This window comes from Coenobita brevimanus, chromosome 61 (genome assembly GCF_032717465.1).
Source record: "Coenobita brevimanus isolate Jiangsu-jjx chromosome 61, ASM3271746v2, whole genome shotgun sequence".
NCBI classification, from domain to species: Eukaryota; Metazoa; Arthropoda; class Malacostraca; order Decapoda; family Coenobitidae; genus Coenobita; species Coenobita brevimanus.
In genome coordinates this window covers 37,511,903-37,532,209 of record NC_137014.1, presented here as the reverse complement: position 1 = coordinate 37,532,209, position 20,307 = coordinate 37,511,903, and the positions used below count along the sequence as shown (strand labels likewise).

General features: G+C 42.0%; 1 protein-coding gene across 1 annotated transcript in view; it reads left to right on the top strand.

The window, feature by feature from the left end:
* Positions 1–20,307, top strand: part of LOC145403828 (uncharacterized) — a 102,599-nt gene that overhangs the window by 70,910 nt on the left and 11,382 nt on the right. The window lies entirely within an intron of this gene.

Below are 20,307 nucleotides of genomic sequence, written 5' to 3'. Positions count from 1 at the left end.
CAGTGATGCCTTACTCATCCGTCTCAACATTCTCATTTGTTGTTGCCTTTGCTGGTGGTACTTTTTTTTCTTAGTTTGTACTCTTATATTCTGACACAATCAACATAAACCATTTTCACTACTCCCAATATCAGTACTTAAACGTGGTAACAGAGTTCTCTTTGTGATTTTACTTTATTATAGATGTGCTTATTAATTCCCCGGCGTTTCACTGCACATCATGAATATTCCCTAGAGTGTACTTCGAGAAGCGAGCTGGGTGCAGTGAGGAAGTGAAGGTAAAGCGTGGAACAGTAGTCACTTTTTTCTTCCGCCATGTTTGTTCACATGGCCGCTGTCTCCCTTCTCTTGCACACGCGACAACTTTGGTTACACTCGGTCGTATTCTTGTTAGCATAGGGGGCCCCGTAGCATTTCTTCCTGAGCGACTTATTTTGCATGCGGTACTACACATTGATATCACCTTTTTATGCTAGTTATACGGGTACCTTTCAGATATCGGCCTAATTTGCACCAGTCATACACAAGAGGATATTGAAGTGTAATATCCAGAATAAACCACTAAAATAAAAGTGTTACGAGAACTCCCAAGCCATCCTACTGAGGAGGGGTGATATCTTAGTCGTTTAGTTTTGATAGTGGGTAGAAACAATTTTTAAGGCCTCTTCAGTCCGGTGACCCGTTTATTTATTTAAGTATTATTGTTATTTGTTTTTTGCTATCATATTTGTACTAAGCTTAGGGGAGTCGTCTTGTAGTGCAGGGGTTATGCAGGCTATTACTAACTCATCCAAAATAGGTGAATGTAGACGTCAGAAAATACCAAGAAAAATATAAAACCTAGCTGCATTATCAGAGTTGTGTTGTGGAAGGTGAGGATGTGCTATATGATTCTGTGCTCTCCGTGTGTGTGTGTGTGTGTGTGTGTGTGTGTGTGTGTGTGTGTGTGTGTGTGTGAGAGAGAGAGAGAGAGAGAGAGAGAGAGGGAGAGAGAAAGAATGTTAATTGTACTCTTCTTTGTTACAGGTGAGTGACGGAGACAGACCAGGGGATTACTGTGTGGTGAGGGATGATGACAAAGTACACAGGTCAGTCACCACCAGAAGCATAGGAGATGTCATTTCATGTGGAGGGGGGGCGAAGGAGTTTGCCTCTGAAAGAGTTCAAAGTTACCCGTATCTCCAAAAAAAAAAAAAAAAAAAAAAAAAAAACTACCAAAACTACCAAATACACGAATATAAAAGTACTGGTGTATATAGAAATGGTTTATGTATTAGCAGTTTCTATGCCTAAAATTTCAGTTTCGGATTTGTATTCACTTGAAGACTTATAGTGAACAATGAATATACATCACGACAAACGGAAAACAGATAAACCATTTAACACTCATACGTAGATGAGAATATATATATATATATATATTATATATATATATATATATATATATATATATATATATATATATATAATATATATATATATATATATATATATATATATATATATATATATATATATATATATATATATATATATATATATATATATATATATATATATATATATATATATATATATATATATATATATATATATATATATATATATATATATATATATATATATATATATATATATATATATATATATATAATTTTTTTTAATAATGGAAGGATTCAACAAATACCTTTAACCACAATTTCTTTTGAAAGGTACCAGTACACCATCAGGAGGGTCTGCCCACAAGAATCACCTTTTGCCCTGGAGAGCACACACACACACACACACACACACACACACACACACACACACACACACACACACACACACACACACACACACGCACGCACGCACTCGCGCGCACGCACGCACACGCACGCACGCACACGCTCTCGCGCGCATCTTCTTATTCATAGTTCTGAGGGAGCTGGCGTCTTCCCTCCGCCTCCAACCTCCCGCCTCTGACTCCTATGATCACCACGCACGCTGCACCACCACCACATCACCACATTTTATTTTTATTGTGTTAGGTTTTAGCGCACGTGTTTACAGAGGAATGTGGTGTTTTATTTCTAGTATGTTCATCCCTTTAGCCCGAGGATCCCATTGTTACCGTATCGTCTGGTTGCAACCAGACGATTTTATTCCACGTGGGAGACTTTTTCGAACTTGATATAGCTTTCCTTAACAACCACTCGACATCTACCCGGTATAAAAATTGTCTACGAACAGCAAGAAGAAATCACACAAGACGTCCTCAGGCTATAGATGGTTATTTGGTGTTCGTAGAGGTATGTGTGGCAGTGATTGTCTTTCCTTGTTGTTGTGTGTTGCCTGGTATTACATTGATGTTGTTTATGTTCGGTTGTGTGGTGTTGTTCTTGTGTTGTAGGTATGTGTTCTCTTGTGTTGTAGCCCCTTTGTCATAGTTTTTATTTTGTGTACTGTATGTGTTTTTGTATCGTATTGTTGTGTGTGTTACTGTTACGTGGTGTTCTGTGTAGTTATTGCTCCGTGTTGTTGTATTATTCATGTTATTTTGCTTTGTATGCTGAGCATGTCTGTGATATAGTAATGTGTGTTATTACCAAGAAGCCCCTGTGGTGGTGGGGGGGAATGTGACCCTGGCTGTTGCAAGGGGGTTAAGGGGGTGGGAGAAGGGGGTGAGGGAGGGGAGTAATATGCAGGGGGAGAGGGGTGATGGGGAGGTAGAGAGAGGGGGCTTGGGGTGAGGGAGGGGGAGACTGAGAAGGGGATAGAGGTGGGGGAGAGGGGAGGTTTGTTGTCATGGTAATAGTAGCCCTTGTTGCCAGAAGGCGGAGGGGGGAAGGGGAGGGAGATGAGATATGGGAGGAGAAAGGGCAGAGGGTGGGGGGCTTGAGAGGGGTGGCGTGGGGTGAGGAAAGGCAGAGAGTGTGGCGTTGAGAGGAACGGAGTGGGATGAGAAAGGGCTAATATGGGAGTTGAAAGGGATGGAGTTTGGAAAAAGAAGGCAAAGGAAAAGGAAATGCGTGTGAAGTGTAAGGGATGGGGTGAGTGGAAGAGAGAAAGGGTAAGGGGATATGAGAGGGATAGAGTGGGATGAGAGAGGGTTGGAGTGGGATGAGAGAGGGCAGGTCGGGTTTGGGAATGGGGTGGGAGAAGAGGAACTAAAGCAGATGAGTATAGAGTAAGAGAGATGGGGTAGGTTCAGAAAGGGCAGGGAGAGAGGGTTCAAATTAATATACAGGACTAAGAGAGGGTTAGGAGGAGGGAGAGAGAAGGTCAGGAGGATTTTGAAGGTGAGTTGTGGATGTGAGACTTTTAAGAATGAAGGAAGTGGCAGAAGCGAGGCAGGTTAAGAGAGATAAAGTTATGGAAAGAGACTAGATGGAAAGAGGCTTAAAGGTTTTTGAGATATGAAGTAAAGTGGAGAGGTTAGAAGTGAGGAGAGGGGTTGTAGAGAGGCTGGAGGGATGAGAGGAGGAGAGGGATTGTAGAGAGATGGGGGGGTGAGGGGAGAAGCAACAGACCCCCACTTTTCACCCACCTCCTAACGCCAAAGCAACAGGAGTATACTAAAGGGCATGACTTGGTGCTACATTCCTATCTCCTTGTGTTATATTCCCCCTCCTGTGTTATACCCCCATTTCCACAGCACTTCCTCCACAACACTGCCCTCTTCCATCACCACCTGGCAACACCCCCACTCCAAATCCCAAGCACTTCCCCTCTTCCCCCTCCCATCCCCCCATCCCTCTCAGCACCCCACCACTTACACACATCCTTAAGTACGTCAATGACGGGATGTTGTGCAAGGCCAGAATTTATGACTATTATTTACCTGTCTTTTTGCGTGTCTTATCTTCATTATTTCCTGTCTTATTTTTTAGTGTTATATTATCATTTTTCCTCGTATCTTTATTATTTATTGTTAATTCTGACTATTTTAATGTGTCAGTTTTTTTCGCAGTCATTATTTCCCCTCGTTTTGATTATTGGCGTTATTTTCCTACACACACACACACACACACACACACACACACACACACACACACACACACACACAGCTATGGAATTACTCTTCATGCCATAGATACAACAGCTGACAATACCAAGGCTCACCCAATAGCATTCCTTAGCTCTCTTTAACACCCTCCTCATCTCCTTGTTTATTTTCCCTCGCCACTCTCCTCTCTCAGTCCAGTCTCAGGATAAACACGCATCTGCCTATTTCATTCAGGATTACAATGGAAGGATTATTTTCTTTAGTGTGTGATAAATCCTACTATTAATCCTTCTAGTTCGATTACGTATTTCCATTTTTATTTTTTATTTTTTTGTTACCCCTTCAGGTCGATGACGATTTTCATTTTCTTTTTCTTTTTTGTTTTGTTTTTTTCCTTTTAGACTGATGACCTGTTTTCATTTTTCTTTTTGTTTCTATTTTTCTCTCCTTTTTCCTTTTCTTTTTTTCATTCTATCTCCAGACGGTTTTTCTCAACTTGGAATAAACTTTTCGAACTGGAGGGGTTAGGTCCAGCCTCCATTAACCCCTTCATTACGACAGGTTTGCACGAAGCTGAGGAAAATCGTCTGGTCTTAGCAAGAGTAAATAGTAAAGCACGACATAGGATTCAGAGGATTATAAAGGTAAAAAAAAACTTTATTGGTCTTTATTGCTTCAGGGGAACACCTGGACGCTTTAATTAAGGTGACACCAGCCGATTTTGCGCAGCGTGAGTGAATCCCTTGAAATCGGAGGGTTTGAAAAAATATCTGTAGTTTTTTGAACGAGGATGAGGTGGAGGGATGAGTTGGAGATATATATGAAAGAGGGGGATGGAAGTTGGAGGAAGGGCGACCTAATGGCGGAGGATAGGGTGGCATGGAAGCGATTTTTTTTTAGCCACCCCTTATAGGATTAAGACGTCTGGAGAGAGAGAGAGAGAGAGAGAGAGAAGGCTAACTACACACCCCATCCCATCAGCTTCACAAACAAACCAACTCATTCTCACTCGTTTTCGCTCCTACTAACGACTGTAGAAGGAGAGGGTGATGGAGGAGGAATGTTAAGGATGGAGGAAAGGAAGAACGGGGAGATGATGTTGGGGAGAGAGTGTGATGATGGAGGGAGGAGGTGATGAAGTGGTAGTGATGATGGAGGAGTGTTAGAGGGGTGGAGTGAGGAGTTTAGGTGGTTGGGGAGGATGATATTGTGGTGGTGATGGGGTAGTGTCATGGAGGGAGAGTGTGATGGAGGAGGAGGTGGTAGTGGTGTGTGTTGGAGGAGGAAAGAGTGATTAAGAAGGAGAGCTGGAGGGGTGATGATGGAGAAAGAAGTGATGAAGGAGGGAAAGGTTTTAACTGTGGTTTGGTGGAAAATAGTTTGTGATGAAGAAGCAGGTAATGAAAGTAAGTGCAGCGGTGATGATGAAGGAAACGATAGTGGTGATGGAGAGGTGATAAAGAGGGAGTGTTGTAATGGTGATACTGGCGTTAGAACAGTGGTGATGGAGGAGGTGACAGAGAAGGAGTGTTGGAGTTGTGGTGAAGGATTAAGGAATGGTGGAGAAAAGGGGTTGATGGAGAGGGAGTGTTGGAGAAGAGACGGTGGATGTGATAGAGGATGTGACCGGTGGAGAAGGGATTATGGATATGGATCAATGTTGTTTAGACGGCAACATTGCAGCGGTGCGCCACCAACACATAAATCACTGACTGTGTTTTCATTTCTACTCCCCTAAGTAACCAGCCTCTCTTATCTTACTCCCGCTTCTCTCCTAGTCTTTCGTTCCTTGGCACATTCATTCATTCATTTATTAGCTCATTCATTTGTTCATAAATTCTTCACACTCATTCATTAGTTAATTTATTCTTTCACACGTTCATTTATTAGCTCATTCATTTGTTCATATATTCTTCACACTCACTCATTATTTAAATTTTTCTTTCATTCATTCGTTTATTAGTTCATATGTTTTTCTTCGTAGTTATTCACAAAACTCGTCATTCATCGCGCCAGGGTTAAGCCTACAGATATCCCAGTGTATTTAAGGAATGTAAAGAAATATTAAGTAATTCAGTGGCCATAAAATTATCACATAAGAGACTACATTCCCACACCAAAATTAGGAATACAAATTTTTGGCGGGAAACACGGACCCTTAACAATGTCACCCGAAGCCGTATTTTCGTTGGCATAGGAGAAATCGCAGCACATTTTCCTTGGTGGTTTATTTTGGCTTATTCCATCCTAATATTCTCTAAATATTGTGTTAAATCTTTTCATATCGACGTGTTTTATATCATGCAAGATTGTATTAAGGTGTAATATGCAAAATAAATCGTTGTGAAAGAGGTGTTACGAAATGTCTTAAGCCAACAAGAATACGACCTTAAGTACAACAGGCAGGAAAAAAGAAAGAAAAGAAAAAACTCCCCAGGTACTTAGCGCCAGGTAAGTAGGGAATTAGAGGTAAAAAAAGTGGTATGTATAGAAATAGGTGGCCCGGTATTTAAAGAGCGAGGTAAGTGGAGTATGTGCGTGTGTGCTGTAACGCCTCTATTTATCCCTTCTACCTTGGCCGTGTCTCTGGCATCCCCAGGCATGTTAGCCAGTCAGGACGTAGATTTAAAAATTCCCCATGTATTTTCCCTATTGTAACTTAATATTCGTCATGCTAACATGCTATACCGGTGTACACACACACACACACACACACACACACACACACACACACATATATATATATATATAATGTGTGTGGTTACGGGAGGAAATGGATCTTCAAATTTGTTTATTTACGCCTCATCTCGCCTCTTACCTGTGACTCGTGGCTACACTTATCTTTGCAGGAGTGTCAAGTGAAGTGAAAATATTTTGCACTTTCTATTATTTGTCCTTCATACAAAAATACGTCTTAGTTATGAGGAAGAATTCATCGCAAATTTGTGTATTCATGTCTGACGTTAGAAATGCGAGATGGAGCGTCTTACACCCCGTTCACTAGCCCTGAGCCTTGTGACTTGTGTTGGCCATCACTGGTGTTGGTTCAGCCTTACGAATTGACTGGTTTACGTTGTCCTAAATTTGGAGAGAGTGAAAGGAGGATTGAAGGGATGGAGAAGATATAGAAGGGACTGTAGAATAGAGAGGTTAATGGGAGGATCCAATACCAAAGGGAATTAGGTTATAGGGGGAGATGGTGGCCTATATGTACAGTAGTTACTCTCTATTCTTTACCTGGGCCTAAAATTATCATGTCTTCTTGATTGCTGAATTGTAACAAGATATTACACAATATTTTGGTGCTAGTAAAGAAGAAGTGCTCTCTCTCTCTCTCTCTCTCTCTCTCTCTCTCTGTGTGTGTGTGTGTGTGTGTGTGTGTGTGTGTGTGTGTGTGTGTGTGTGTGTGTACGCTGAGGATCAAGTGTGTAATAGGATTATGTATGTGATGAAATAGTAAGGCTCTGTGTGTATGAGTGTGTGATTGGATCGGCGTGGGTGCTAAGTGTTGTTTTAGTGCTGGTTTGAGAGAGAGAGAGAGAGAGAGAGAGAGAGAGAGAGAGAGAGAGAGAAATTAGTTTGAGTGCAAGTAAAATTTGGAACTATAACTATGTACTTTTTTTCTTTTTTTTTTTTTTTTTTGTCAGACTGTAGACTTAAAATTGATAACCCGTTCCCAAAGGTCTTGCAGTTCGCCTACGTACTATGCATCTACACTTGTCACCACTCTGGCGCCAATATCATGTGTCCGGAAGGGTATTTTTCATGGCTGGGTTGCTGGCGTAAGAGGATGTGTTTATGTAATGAAAGCTCAGTAAAGCCAGTTGTAAAGATCAGTAAAGCCAGTTGTAATCAGTAAAGCCAGTTGTAAAAATCAGTAAAGCCAGTTGTAAAGATCAGTAAAGCCAGTTGTAAAAATCAGTAAAGCCAGTTGTAATCAGTAAAGCCAGTTGTAAAGATCAGTAAAGCCAGTTGTAAAGATCAGTAAAGCCAGTTGTAAAGATCAGTAAAGCCAGTTGTAAAGATCAGTAAAGGCAGTTGTAAAGATCATTAAACCCACGTCAAACGAAAAGCATATCATCATACTGTTCACTGCCCCAGCTTGGTTTCGAAATTGCGTCCTCTCAAACAACAGACCACTTCTCCGGCCACTTGAGTATGATTAATGATGTGTACGGAAGCAAAACCCTTTCACCCTGAGGACGTCCCTTGTATTTTCTCCTTGCTGCCTCCAGACGATTTTATTCAGCTTTTCGAACTGGAGGGGTTAGATAAATTTCCTGTATCCTCGTCTGGTAAGGCCCCTAGCACCTCATCCTTAGCGATTTAGTTTTGGATGTGGCTGGGTAATGTAAGTCGTGGTTGTATGAAATTCTTAGCCTTCGTTATGTGGTAGGCATGAGTCTCCTTGGTTACTAGCCAAATTTATCCTCCAGCCTTACAACATGTGGCTGTTAATTAAACTGGAAGAGGTTAGGGATCGTTGTCAGTCCAAAAAAAAATAACAAGCAAAAAACAGAAGGAAAAATAAAAAGAAAATAATGCATTGACCTCAGTTGTAAGCTTGGATGTTACTGCAAGTGAGAAAATATAGATGTGTAGAGAGGATCAAAAGTTAGCCTATAATTCCACTGCGCCTGCTTCACACTCAGGGTTGGTCCGTCACTGCCCTCTGACTCATCATGTCAAAGAGAGGCATGATGGGCACAGAAACATACCAGGCCTCTCTCAGCGTGGGGGGAGAATGAGAAATAGAGGTGTAATATTTTGTGAATTTTTGTTTGGGGCTAATGTCACTATGTTTGTCTTGGTGTGTGTCCCTGCCTTTAGAGAGAGAGAGAAAGAGAGAGAGAGAGAGATTGTGCGTGCTTGTGTGCGGTGTTAGCACCTTCACACGTTGAGTGTCAGTGGAGTACTTTGTGGTGCAACTAATGACAGACGAAGGGTGGAGTCCAACACACACACACACACACACACACACACACACACACACACACACACACACACACACACACACACACACACACACACACACCGCCTTCAAGCACAACCGAGTGGTGGTGTAAAAATGATGGTGAGGGTGAGGGATTGTTTACTAGTGACTGAATGCGATAGTTGTGATGGTGGTGGTGAAGATAATGCCGAGGCAAGTGGTTCACTGGTGGTGGTGGTGGTGGTGGTGAGAGTGACTGATGTATAATTTTGTGATGATAGTGAATGTAATGGTGATGGTTTTGATGGTAACGATGCTTGTGATAGTGAGTGATAATAGTGACGGCGATGGTTTTGACGATGGTGATGGCGTGATTGTAGATGGTGATTGTAATGATGGTTTATATGAAGGTACAGATTTCACGTGACGATTTTGATGTTTTAGTAACCCCTCAGACTACAAATGATCAAGGTCTGGTTGGGACGGGGTTGTGGGAGAGGGAAGGGAGCACTGAGGGTAGACTGGTGTTGAAGGAGTTCGTACTCCTTTACATGGCAGAGATTTTCGTGCCTTTTCAGCTAATTTCCCGTAGCTCAGTGACAGAATAAAACAGTACTTTGGTTCCAGGTCCCTTTCATATGTCTTCTTTATGACCATCATATTCTAGAGTTATTCTCTTGTTTCAGTTCAACTTCCTTAAGCCAGGTTGATGTGGACAAAGAAACGTTCGTATTTAAACGTCTCTGAGGTACCGGTAGTCAGTGCAGTGTCACCACTTTTGCTACAGCCGGTCATTACACTATATTTCTCTTTGTTTTACTTCAGTGTAATACTGAATTTTATGCCATAATGAGATTGTATACGATATGTTGGATTTATTTTTATTTATTTATTTATTTATTTGAGCTGGCGATAAGAGGAGCCGTGGCGAATTTCATCTTATTTACTTGTCGCTTAAAGGCCGCCTTCGGCCGCCTCCGCTCGAGTCAAAAGGCCAGAAATGAGTCATAACTCGGGAACCGGTGGCCCGATTGGACTGGAAATTGTTTTATTCTTCAAGTTAGAGTATTTCAACGGTACCTTGCTCTAACAAAAATTGCGCCAAGTTGCGCCGTTTTTGCTGTGTTACCGTAACAAACAAACTAACAAACATACAGAAATCGAATCATTATAATATAGTAGATTATCCACAGCCATAATTCGTTATCAGTGTGTGTGTGTGTGTGTGTGTGTGTGTGTGTGTGTGTGTGTGTGTGTTATTTTCTATATCGTGTTATTTTGCGCAGTTTCTGGTGATTAATAAGATTTACACCTTTTCAGGTTGTCTTTACTATGTCTATCTATTGCCAAACCCCTTAATCTCGTAAGGGGTGACCACAAACAAATCGCCTCCATGTCGCCCTGTCCCCCGCCATTTCACTGCCCTGCTCACAAATCACACACCCCTCCCTCTTTACTACGTGTTGGATTATATTTTTTAACATAATGCCATTGACGCTGCCGCATCAGTCTCGCGGCGACACTGGTACTACACTGCTAGGGTGTGGCGGTGGGCTGGATCGAGACGGTTCTTACACCCTGGGCGGGACTGCATATTGAACATCTCGAGCGTAAAATTGTATCTGATGAAAATTGTACCTTCAGGCTCGACGGACGCAACCAGCCGGAAAAAAGATATATGATATAGAACCGAACTGTAAGAGAGAGAGAGAGAGAGAGAGAGAGAGAGGGAAGTTCACCCTTGGACGATACGCCGCTTCTAAGCCGAATAACATCGTCAGATAGTTGAGATTTCTGTCGTTGTTAGAGGGCCAGTGGGTACCTTTTAAATTCTTAACTGACGACTTATCTTTCCTCTGGTGGCAATAAAAATAATACTTGAGATTTCTGTGGTCGTTCTAGGGTTTATTTAGCACTGACCGAGAGAAAAAAAAAAAAGTGATAAGGAAGAGCTAATCAGTGAAGTATACTGTACGTATGGCATAAAAAAAAGAAGAGTAAGAATGAGAATGAAACTTATTTACATCCCACAGAGGAAATAACGTGAGGGATCCAGTCAGTTCAGTGTGTGTGTGTGTGTGTGTGTGTGTGTGTGTGTGTGTGTGTGTAAACTACATCAACTGTACAGCAAAATAGCGAGAAATTAGTCTATCTCATAATCCTTCTGGGTAAAAGCTACAAGACGCCCCGGAGCGAGCGTCATGGTGGTAGTAAACAGAGGCACTTGGGCCCCGGCTGAAGCGTAGTGGCGTCGTAGAGATAAACAAACGTCTCCTCTGCTCTATGAAGACGCTCCCAGAGATTGCCAGCGACCGTACGTCAGGGAGATAGGACTGAAGGAGGGCCAGGCACCTCGCAGATAGAAGGCTCGATCCCAGTGCCACGCATAGAAGAGGCGGGGAGCATCTGGACTTTCTCTTCCACTGTGTGTGTGTGTGTGTGTGTGTGTGTGTGTTTTGTCGGCCTGTTTCTGACTGTCACTGTCTGTGTCTCAGCCTCTTTCTGTCAGTCTGCCTGCTAACTGTGTCGGTCCCTCATCCCCCGCCTCTCTCTCTCTCTCTCTCTCTCTCTCTCTCTCTCTCTTTTACACACACACACACACACACACACACACACACACACACACACCTTGTATTTCCTTTTTACTCCATAGTTCCTCTGCCCCTTGAACTTTCTCTTATTACTGTTTTAAATCTACACATTTTTTTTTTATAATAATGCGATTTTAATTCACCCTCATAATAAAACACAAAAACTGAAAAAAGTCAACAGGAGAGAGATCCAGGGAAGAATCACGGTTTTCACCTTGGCCAAAACTTCGCATCCCGCCCTCCCTTTCCTTGTAATGTGGTCTCCAGATCGTGGCGGAATTGGCTTTTTATTTTCATAATTTCACGCTTTCCAGATACAGTCGCCAAAAAAGTTCTTTATCCCGGAAACTAACGGTCTTGTGCTTAAATCTGCAGTCGTGCATGGGAATTCAAGCCCTCTCTTGTGTGTGTGTGTGTGTGTGTGTGTGTGTGTGTGTGTGTGTGTGTATAGATGGTTGGCTGTGGGTGGATGTGTTTTATGATATTTTTGAAGCACGTGTCGAAGATCGAAAATGTCTGACTGTAATGTAGCTGACTGCACTTTGTAGTGTGTGAGGCATCCTGATGAAATTTCATAATCGCAGGCGTTCCATAAAATCTTAATGTCCCTGAAATATTAGGGGCTTGTTTTACAATTCGTCCTTTAATTTAACTTTTATGCATATGGCTGTGTCATATAGCCAGCAGTGGTTAGGTATGTAATTTAAAGAAAAAGAGGAGGAGGAGGAGGGAGAAGAAAGGAGGGAAGAAAAGTGCCTTCTCATTTCAGTCAGGGTGGTCTCGACAAAAACGCCTGTATCTAAACCACAGTCACAACTCTTCACCACTTCTTCACCCCACTCAAACCGCTCTGGTTCATGTCTTCTGCTCTTTCGTTCCACCTCATTCATGCCACTGTATATCTAAGAAAATATTAAAGCTGGTATAAATGTCTATGGAATCATGTAACAGAACCATATCACTTGTATGAACATTAATTACTTAGCGTCCATTAACACATCTTCAGCAGCCATGTTCCCATGGCTTGCTGGCCCCATTAGCCTAATCACCTCCCGGGGTCAAGTTTCCTCTACACAATCAGCGTAATGGGTCTATCGCCGCCTTCCAATTACATCCATTACTCCTCATTCCCTACCCACCACTCATGCAATTAAGCAACTCTCTCTGCCCATCGTACCCTCAGCTCTATTGCACAGAATGAGCGAAAGTTGGTGTAAGTGGCAGGTGGTGCATGAATTGAATTTGTGTGATAGCGATATGACTTACATAACAAAAGAGTATGAGAAGGGATATGAAGTACACAACCAAAAATTATGAGAAGGGAAGACAGCTGTCCGTTTTGGGGGGCGAAATGAGAAATATGGGATGTAGGGCACGAAAGTAGTGGTGGATTGCCGTTGAACTTTTGCTCCTAGCTGTACAGTGGGTATAAAACTGCTGATCGACTTAAATATTGCAACATCGTCTTCTGTATGTCTGTCAGGATTGTATGAAGGCTGTCTTTGATACTGAATATGGAGTCTGATAATGAACTTGATGGTTTCTTTTTCTATTTTGTTCTTGCTACTACCGAACTTTTTTTTTTTTCATTCTAGGAGAGCTTGCTAGTAATGAAAGAATGAACGAAAGTTGTATTTCACCCCACCTGTTTGAAAAGTGTCTTAAGGTGAATGAGATTGTCTGGAAGTTCGAAGATTACAGATAGATAAATAGATAATTAGATAGATAGACAGTAGATAGAGGGAGAAGGAAAGAAATGGAAGAAGAAGAGGTGGAGGAAGAGGAAGTTGAGGAGGAAATAGAAGAAGAAGAATTGTAGTGAATGGGCCAAGTAACTCTGGCCCCAGTAGGCTGTCTGCTCAATATGTACAGAGGAAATTTAAATGCTGAATGATTTTTTAACTTATTATTTCGTACTGTTTTGGTGCCACATGAAACCACTCTCTGTTCCTGGATAGACGACAGGTAATGGACGTAATTAGTGACAGGGATTTCAGGAGTTAATTATCAGACTTTCATGTGTTAGTTTATTTATTTACTTTTTTTTATGCAAGGGAGCCCGCAAGATTGTTCCCTCCAAGAAAATAAAAAACAAGATAACAGAAAGCCAACCAGGGAGACTTTATTTATCGTTATCGTATAGGTAACAAAGACACGTATTCTCGTTGGTTAAGGAGGCTCCCTAGCACCTCTTCCTTAGCGATTTATTTTTGGACGTGGCTGGTTCATGCCCTTTTGTATGTTATGTATGGAGAGTATGGCGATATTGGAAGAATTTATGTAACATGGAGGACAGCAACGTGTAAAAAGCGATTTATTTTGCTTATAACACCTCACTGTCCTCTTCTGTGTTACCTAAATCCTTCCAGTGTCACCATACTCAACATAAGTAACGTACAAAATAATATTAACCTATCATATCCAAAAATAAATCGCTAAGGGAGAGGTGTTAGAGCTTCCTTACCCGACGAGAATACGGGTCTTAATCCCTCATAGATCAGGAAGCACTAACACAACAGATTACCAGGTGTATTCTCTTGGGAGTGTTTTTTTTTTTTTTTAATCTATGTGCTCTGATTCCCTTAGCTTTACATGGAATCCAATCTTCTCTGATTTCGAAGTGTAAATATACCCTTCATTAGGACGAGGTCTAATTTTATTCCCTCTATCCCCGTACGATTCTACTCAATTTGTGGGAAAGCCGTCGCGTAGTGAAGAAGTTACGAGTATTTAAATCACAGCTTCCCACCCCCTGAGTTCGATGATTCATTTTATTCTTGTTCCCACTGGCCTTTTTTTTTTTTTTTTTTTTTTTTCCCTCGGAGACCTATCGCCTTAGTAGTTTGTATTACTGGCTGTCATTCCATGTTCATCTGAATGTGAACCCGATGGACTAGAGGCTCAAGTTGTCACCCTCTCGTAGTCCACCATCCCTCTTTCAGGTGATAATGAGGAAGATGGGGGCGGGGGGTGTTTGTATAGCCGGGCAGCGGAACCGTCTGGCCATATCGGTGCCAACACACGAAGGCAGCCCTCTCCAGTGAAGGGATGATATAAAACAAAAATCTCAGTTAGCCCTTGCAGTGCAGTGAATTCTACCACCAGATGACTTTATTCCACGTGAGGGTCCCGCAGATGATAAAAATATTGTTTCTGGCCAATACAGTGAGTCTTCCATGCTGAATACATTTGTTCGGGGATACGTGTAAAGCATCCTCGGGCTAAAGGGGTTAATGGAGGGGTGAAGCCTAATGGATGGTTGAGGTTTAGAGTCAGCGATTTGTTGCCGTGGCTTAAATTCCTTTACTATTATGAATGACGTTGAAATTCCCTGTGTGTGTGTGTGTGTGTGTGTGTGTGTGTGTGTGTGTGTGTGTGTGTGTGTGTGATGTGTATGGTGTGTTCTGATGCTTTATGTGAATGAATGATGTACTCGTATGTGTATGTAGGTATGTATTGTATGTGTTTGTGGGCATGTGCGTGTGTGGGGATAGGTATGTTTGTTAAGCTAATCCAACAAATGATCTCCTCCATCCAATATACAACTCCCGGGTATCGTGCTGTGTTGCTACGGTGTTGGGTGGCATGATCACCTGCACGGATTTTACCTTGATTAAAATATTCACGTCAAAACCAGAGTATGTGATTAATTGTTTTTTAATTTTAGTCCCTCCACACCAAGGACGCCATTTTTATATTATTCCCACTATTACCAGGAGATATTATTGATCTCTGGCAGACTTTTGGAGTTAGAGGCGTCAGAAATAGCCTTAGTTAACCCCTTCATTTGCTAGAAATCTCCCCTTCTGCTAAAAAAAAAAAAAAAAAAAATGGGGGAAGGAAGAATAAAAAAATATTTTTACTGCATAAATGATTAAGAAAGTTGTTATATATATAGATAGATAGATAGATATAGATAGATAGATGATAGATAGATAGATAGATATAGATATATTTGTAATATATTTATATATTTATATAATTACTTCATCCTAAAGATTTTTTTTTTTTTAGATCTAGGTAGACAGTAGTCATTTTTTTTTTTTTTTTTTTTTGTATGTGTTCGACTCTGGGCATAGGCTTCACAGCCTGCTTCCAAGGCTCAGTAGTCCTCCTTCATATCATACATTACTAACATTACCAAGGCATAGATTTTTATTGGTGTTGGATGTATGGAATGATATGTTATCCACATATATTACACAAATGACCAATAGTCTTACCCGTTTCATATGCTCTGTTTGCCCAGTGAATTAGACTGCTGTATCTAATTACCTCCCTTACATCTTGACTATTAATAAGCTTATCCGTTTCTTGTGCTCCATTTACTCGATGAATTAGACTTATGGAATTTCCTCCCGTACTTCATAACCATCAAGATGTCCGAACTGTCTTGCATTCCTCTTACCCCTCACCCTCACCCATCCCACCTACCCTGTCCAATGCGGTTCATGTGGGACTCTCCAGCCTCCGATAGTCAGTCTTACATTTACCTTGCGTCTTTTCTCTTTCGACCGCACAGCTTAAGTAAGGTTAATATTTCCTTACGCCTTCTCCTACACCATCGTATTTTTCCTGAGGAGGCTGCTGTCATGTCATAAAGGGGTTCATGTCTCGTGTCATGAGGAAGATGCTGTCTCCTGTCTTGAGGAAACTGCTGGCTCCTGTAGTTTTATTTATCCTCGTCAGCATCCAGAATAGTGCAAGTGACATTGTTAGCTCCGAAAAATAGCGTTTAAATCCACTCCGTTGTATTTAGAATCATCGTCATCTCCCCTGCAGCGTTTAACTCTACGTCAGCTCCCAGAATTGCAGTTGTCCAGTTGCAGGGTAGGTGATGCAACACGAGTAGACGTTGCAGCGCTATTATTATAGGAGCCGTAACTCACTTAAGAAGGGACACAGAGTCGTGCTGCGAGTAAATATTTCATTTTAGTAAGCTACGGGAGTATTCCAGTGAAAAGTATTTTCACTGTCGCGTAAGATATTCCTAAAATTATCTTCACCTTTGCCAAACTCAGTGTTGAGTGCATACGGTATATATATCGAATTATACGGTATATTTAGTAAAGAATTGTGGATCAGTATAGCAGGGTCGATAATGAGTGTACAGTCGAAGAAATGCACAGTACCTCTTACTGTTAAGTTTGTGGCTATATACCCCGTACAGTTTGAAAGGAAATATCTGTTTTTAAAAATCATATATAAATCGATGTTTTGTTGTACCTGGTTTGTGAATTGGACATTTTTACCTCGTCCATTAGATATACCGTTCCGAACAAATTTGTCCATAGAAAAATTACGATAAGTGGTAACAGACATCACCATCTTCACTGCCACGGCTTTCGTAGTATTACTGAAAACTCTAGTGTGTCGATTACCATATAAATAATCTTGTGTGTCCATTGCCTGATACAGTAGTGTTAATCTGATGCCTTGCAATGTCTCTGAAGGTACTGTCTTTGTCCTGGTCATTTCAAGGCGTATGTTACAGTATTGCCCTCAACAAACATTTTACATACTAATATACGAGCAACACACACACACACACACACACACACACACACACACACACACACACACACACACACACACACACACACACACACATGCACCCACACACATAAACAGGGCCACCTACACACACAACACACTGCCCGCATAGCACACCTTATATGTAACTGTGGAGAGAGAGAGAGAGAGAGAGAGAGAGAGAGAAAGAGAGAGAGAGAGAGAGAGAGAGAGAGAGAGAGAGAGAGAGAGAGAAAGAGAGAGAGAGAGAGAGAGAGAGGAGTTTGTAGTTAATTTTTATCACAATTTAACGATTATTTTTAACTTAGGAGAGAAGTCTTAATAGTGTAGGAGTAAGTAGAAGAAAGATAGATAGAATGGCTGACAGATAGATAGATAGGCGTATAGATAGATATATAGATAGGTAAAATTAATGTAGGCAAATAGTTAGTCAAGAAATAGCAAGCCAAAAAATATAAAATACATCCTAATAGTGAAGGAGTTGAGTATGCGTGATGGAGATGATGGAGATGTGATGGAGAAGGGATAATGGATGCGGGAGGTGTGATGGAGGAAGGCAGGATGATGGATTAGGGAGGAGAATGGAAGGAGGTGCTTGATTAGGTGTGAAGGAGGAGGAGTAAAAGGTGATGTAGATACGAAGAGGAAGATAGAGTGATGGATGAGGTGGGAGGAGAGGAGAAGAAATGAGGAAGAGAGGAGAAGAGAAAGGAGAAAGAGAGGAGAGGAGAAGAAAAGAAGAAGAGAGGAGAGAAGAAAGAAGGTAGAGAGGAGAGGAGAAGAAAGGAGGAAGAGAGGAGAGAAGAAAAGAGAAAAGAAAAGAACAGAAGTGAGGAGAGGGGAAAAAAGAAGAGAAGAGGGGAGCGGAGTGGAGGAGGAGGAAAATAAAAGTGAGGAAACTAGAAAAAGATTATGAATAAGAGATGGATGGGAAGAAATGGATAGAGAGGAAGAGATATGCAGTCTTTTTTTCCTTATTACCGTCAGACGATGTTATTCAGCTTCGAGACCCAGTGAAGTAAAGGGTTAAGATGATGTGTTGGAGGTGTGAGGGAGAGGATGTGTGTGTGGGGGGGGAGGGGATGAAACTGATGGACAGGTAGCTAGACAGGTAAATAAATAGAGAGGGGGGGAGGAAGTAATCAGTCAGCAACACCTCATTCTCAAGCAATGTGTAACCCCGATGTGCTACAAACTCTCTCCTCTTTACCAGTCATCATCCTTTTTGTGGGCGCGGTCGTGGATGTGGACGAGGCTTGGTGTGGGTGCAAGTGGATGTGTGTGTGTGTGTGTGTGTGTGTGTGTGTGTGTGTGTGTGTGTGTGTGTGTGTGAGAGAGAGAGAGAGAGAGAGAGAGAGAGAGAGGTTGGGTGTAGTTAACCCCTTGAAAACGATGATGTCTGTGTTATTCATGCTACCTTAACACAATTTTATTCAGCCTAGGGAGATAAATCAGGCAGTTTGCATAGTCCCCCTAAAGCTTAACTAAATGGTCTGGAGATGGCAAGAATAAATTATGGTGAGTTTACTCTAACTTGGCCCAGATTTTCGTCCTATTGTAATCAGAAAACGACAAATCAGCATTCAAGATAGACAGGTGGCACTTTTAGACCAAGTTAAGGAGAGCATAGAACGTAGGTAAGCGGATTCAAGGGCATAATATGTGGGTGAATGTATGTGGCATGGTTGTGGGTGAGAGTAGAAGATAAGAGAGCGTGTGGGTGTGGGTGGGCAGTAGACGTGGGCGTGCAGAGAGCAAGGACTGAGCGTAGGCGTGGTTGTGGGTGTGGACAAGGTTAATGCATCGTGGGTGTGGGTAAGTGGATGGGGCAAAATGTATGTGTTAAATAGATAAATAAGGATATAGGTGTGGATGCGATGAGGCCATTGGTGTGTTGATAAGTGCATAAGGTGAGAAAGTGTGTGTGTGTGTGTGTGTGTGTGTGTGTGTGTGTGTGTGTGTGTGTGTGTGTGTGTGTGTGTGTGTGTGTGTGTGTGTGTGTGTGTGTTCCTGCAAATTGTTCCCTCCAAGAAAATGCAAAAACAAGATAACAGAGCCAAATTCAGGATCCGTTCATTTCGAGATGCCTGGACACACTGCGTTTGAAAGGCTGGATATCATAGGCAGTAGGAAATACAGACAGAGGGAGACAGTTCCATAGTTGACCTGTTGCATGAAGGACTGGGGTAACGGTTCCTTCTTGCATTAGAGAGTTGAACAGAAAAGGGACGAGAGTTTCATGCTTAAACAGGTGCCACGCATCTGTCGTAGTGGTGGAGGGATGCAAGCGGACAGTTCGGAGGAGCAGTGACCATTGAAGTAGCAATAGAAAAGGGATAAAAATGCAACAGTACGACGACGAGACATGTTGAAAGGAGCCAGTATGAGAAGGAGAGATAATTAGACGAAATGCCTTTGACTCCACTTTGTTGAGAAGAACTGTATGTGGGGAACCTCCCCAGACGTGAGAGTTGTACTCCACAAGGGTGAATAAAACCCGTGTATTAAGTCAACAACTGTTAACTTAATACACCCTGTCTCTTGGAAGTAGATTTTACAGAGAGGTAATATGTTTTCTCCAAGATAAATCCCAAGAGAATAAAACCCAAAGTATGTTTAAAGATGATGCAGGATTGAGCTGCATAATGTTAAAAATTAGAGAGTACTCCTGCGAAAGATTTTATCAGGTTGATAGATGTAAGAACTGAGTTTTTTATGCATTAAAAACGACAAGATTATTGTGTGTGTGTGTGTGTGTGTGTGTGTGTGTGTGTGTGTGTGTGTGTGTGAGTAAGAGAGAGAGAGAGAGCGTAGTAGACAGGTCCATGAAACTACTCCATCCTTGACGACTACACACTTTTTGTGTCTGCCTACACACCTCTGGGTCCTACCTACTGGGTGGGGGGGTATAGTAGTCCATCCATCCATCCATTGCCAGACGCCATGTATCCCAAACGGGGTGGCCAAGGGCTTAGAGTTAATTGTTTTACAGGGAGGGGCACTAATCCTCCACCAACCCCACTTGACACGTAGGGATGCCAACAGCATCTGGTGTTCCCAGGTGGTCACCCATCCAAGTATTAACCAGACCCAAAAGGGAGAGTGGGTAAGACTTAAAAAATGGGGGGGGGGGCAGGTAGAGAAAGAGATAGTAATTCGGGGATGGGGGAGTTGGTAAGGAGGAGGGAGTTGGGGGATAAAATGAGAGAGGGAGGGGGTTGGTAAGGCATTAGTAGGTAAGGGAGTTGAGCAGGGAGCCTTGG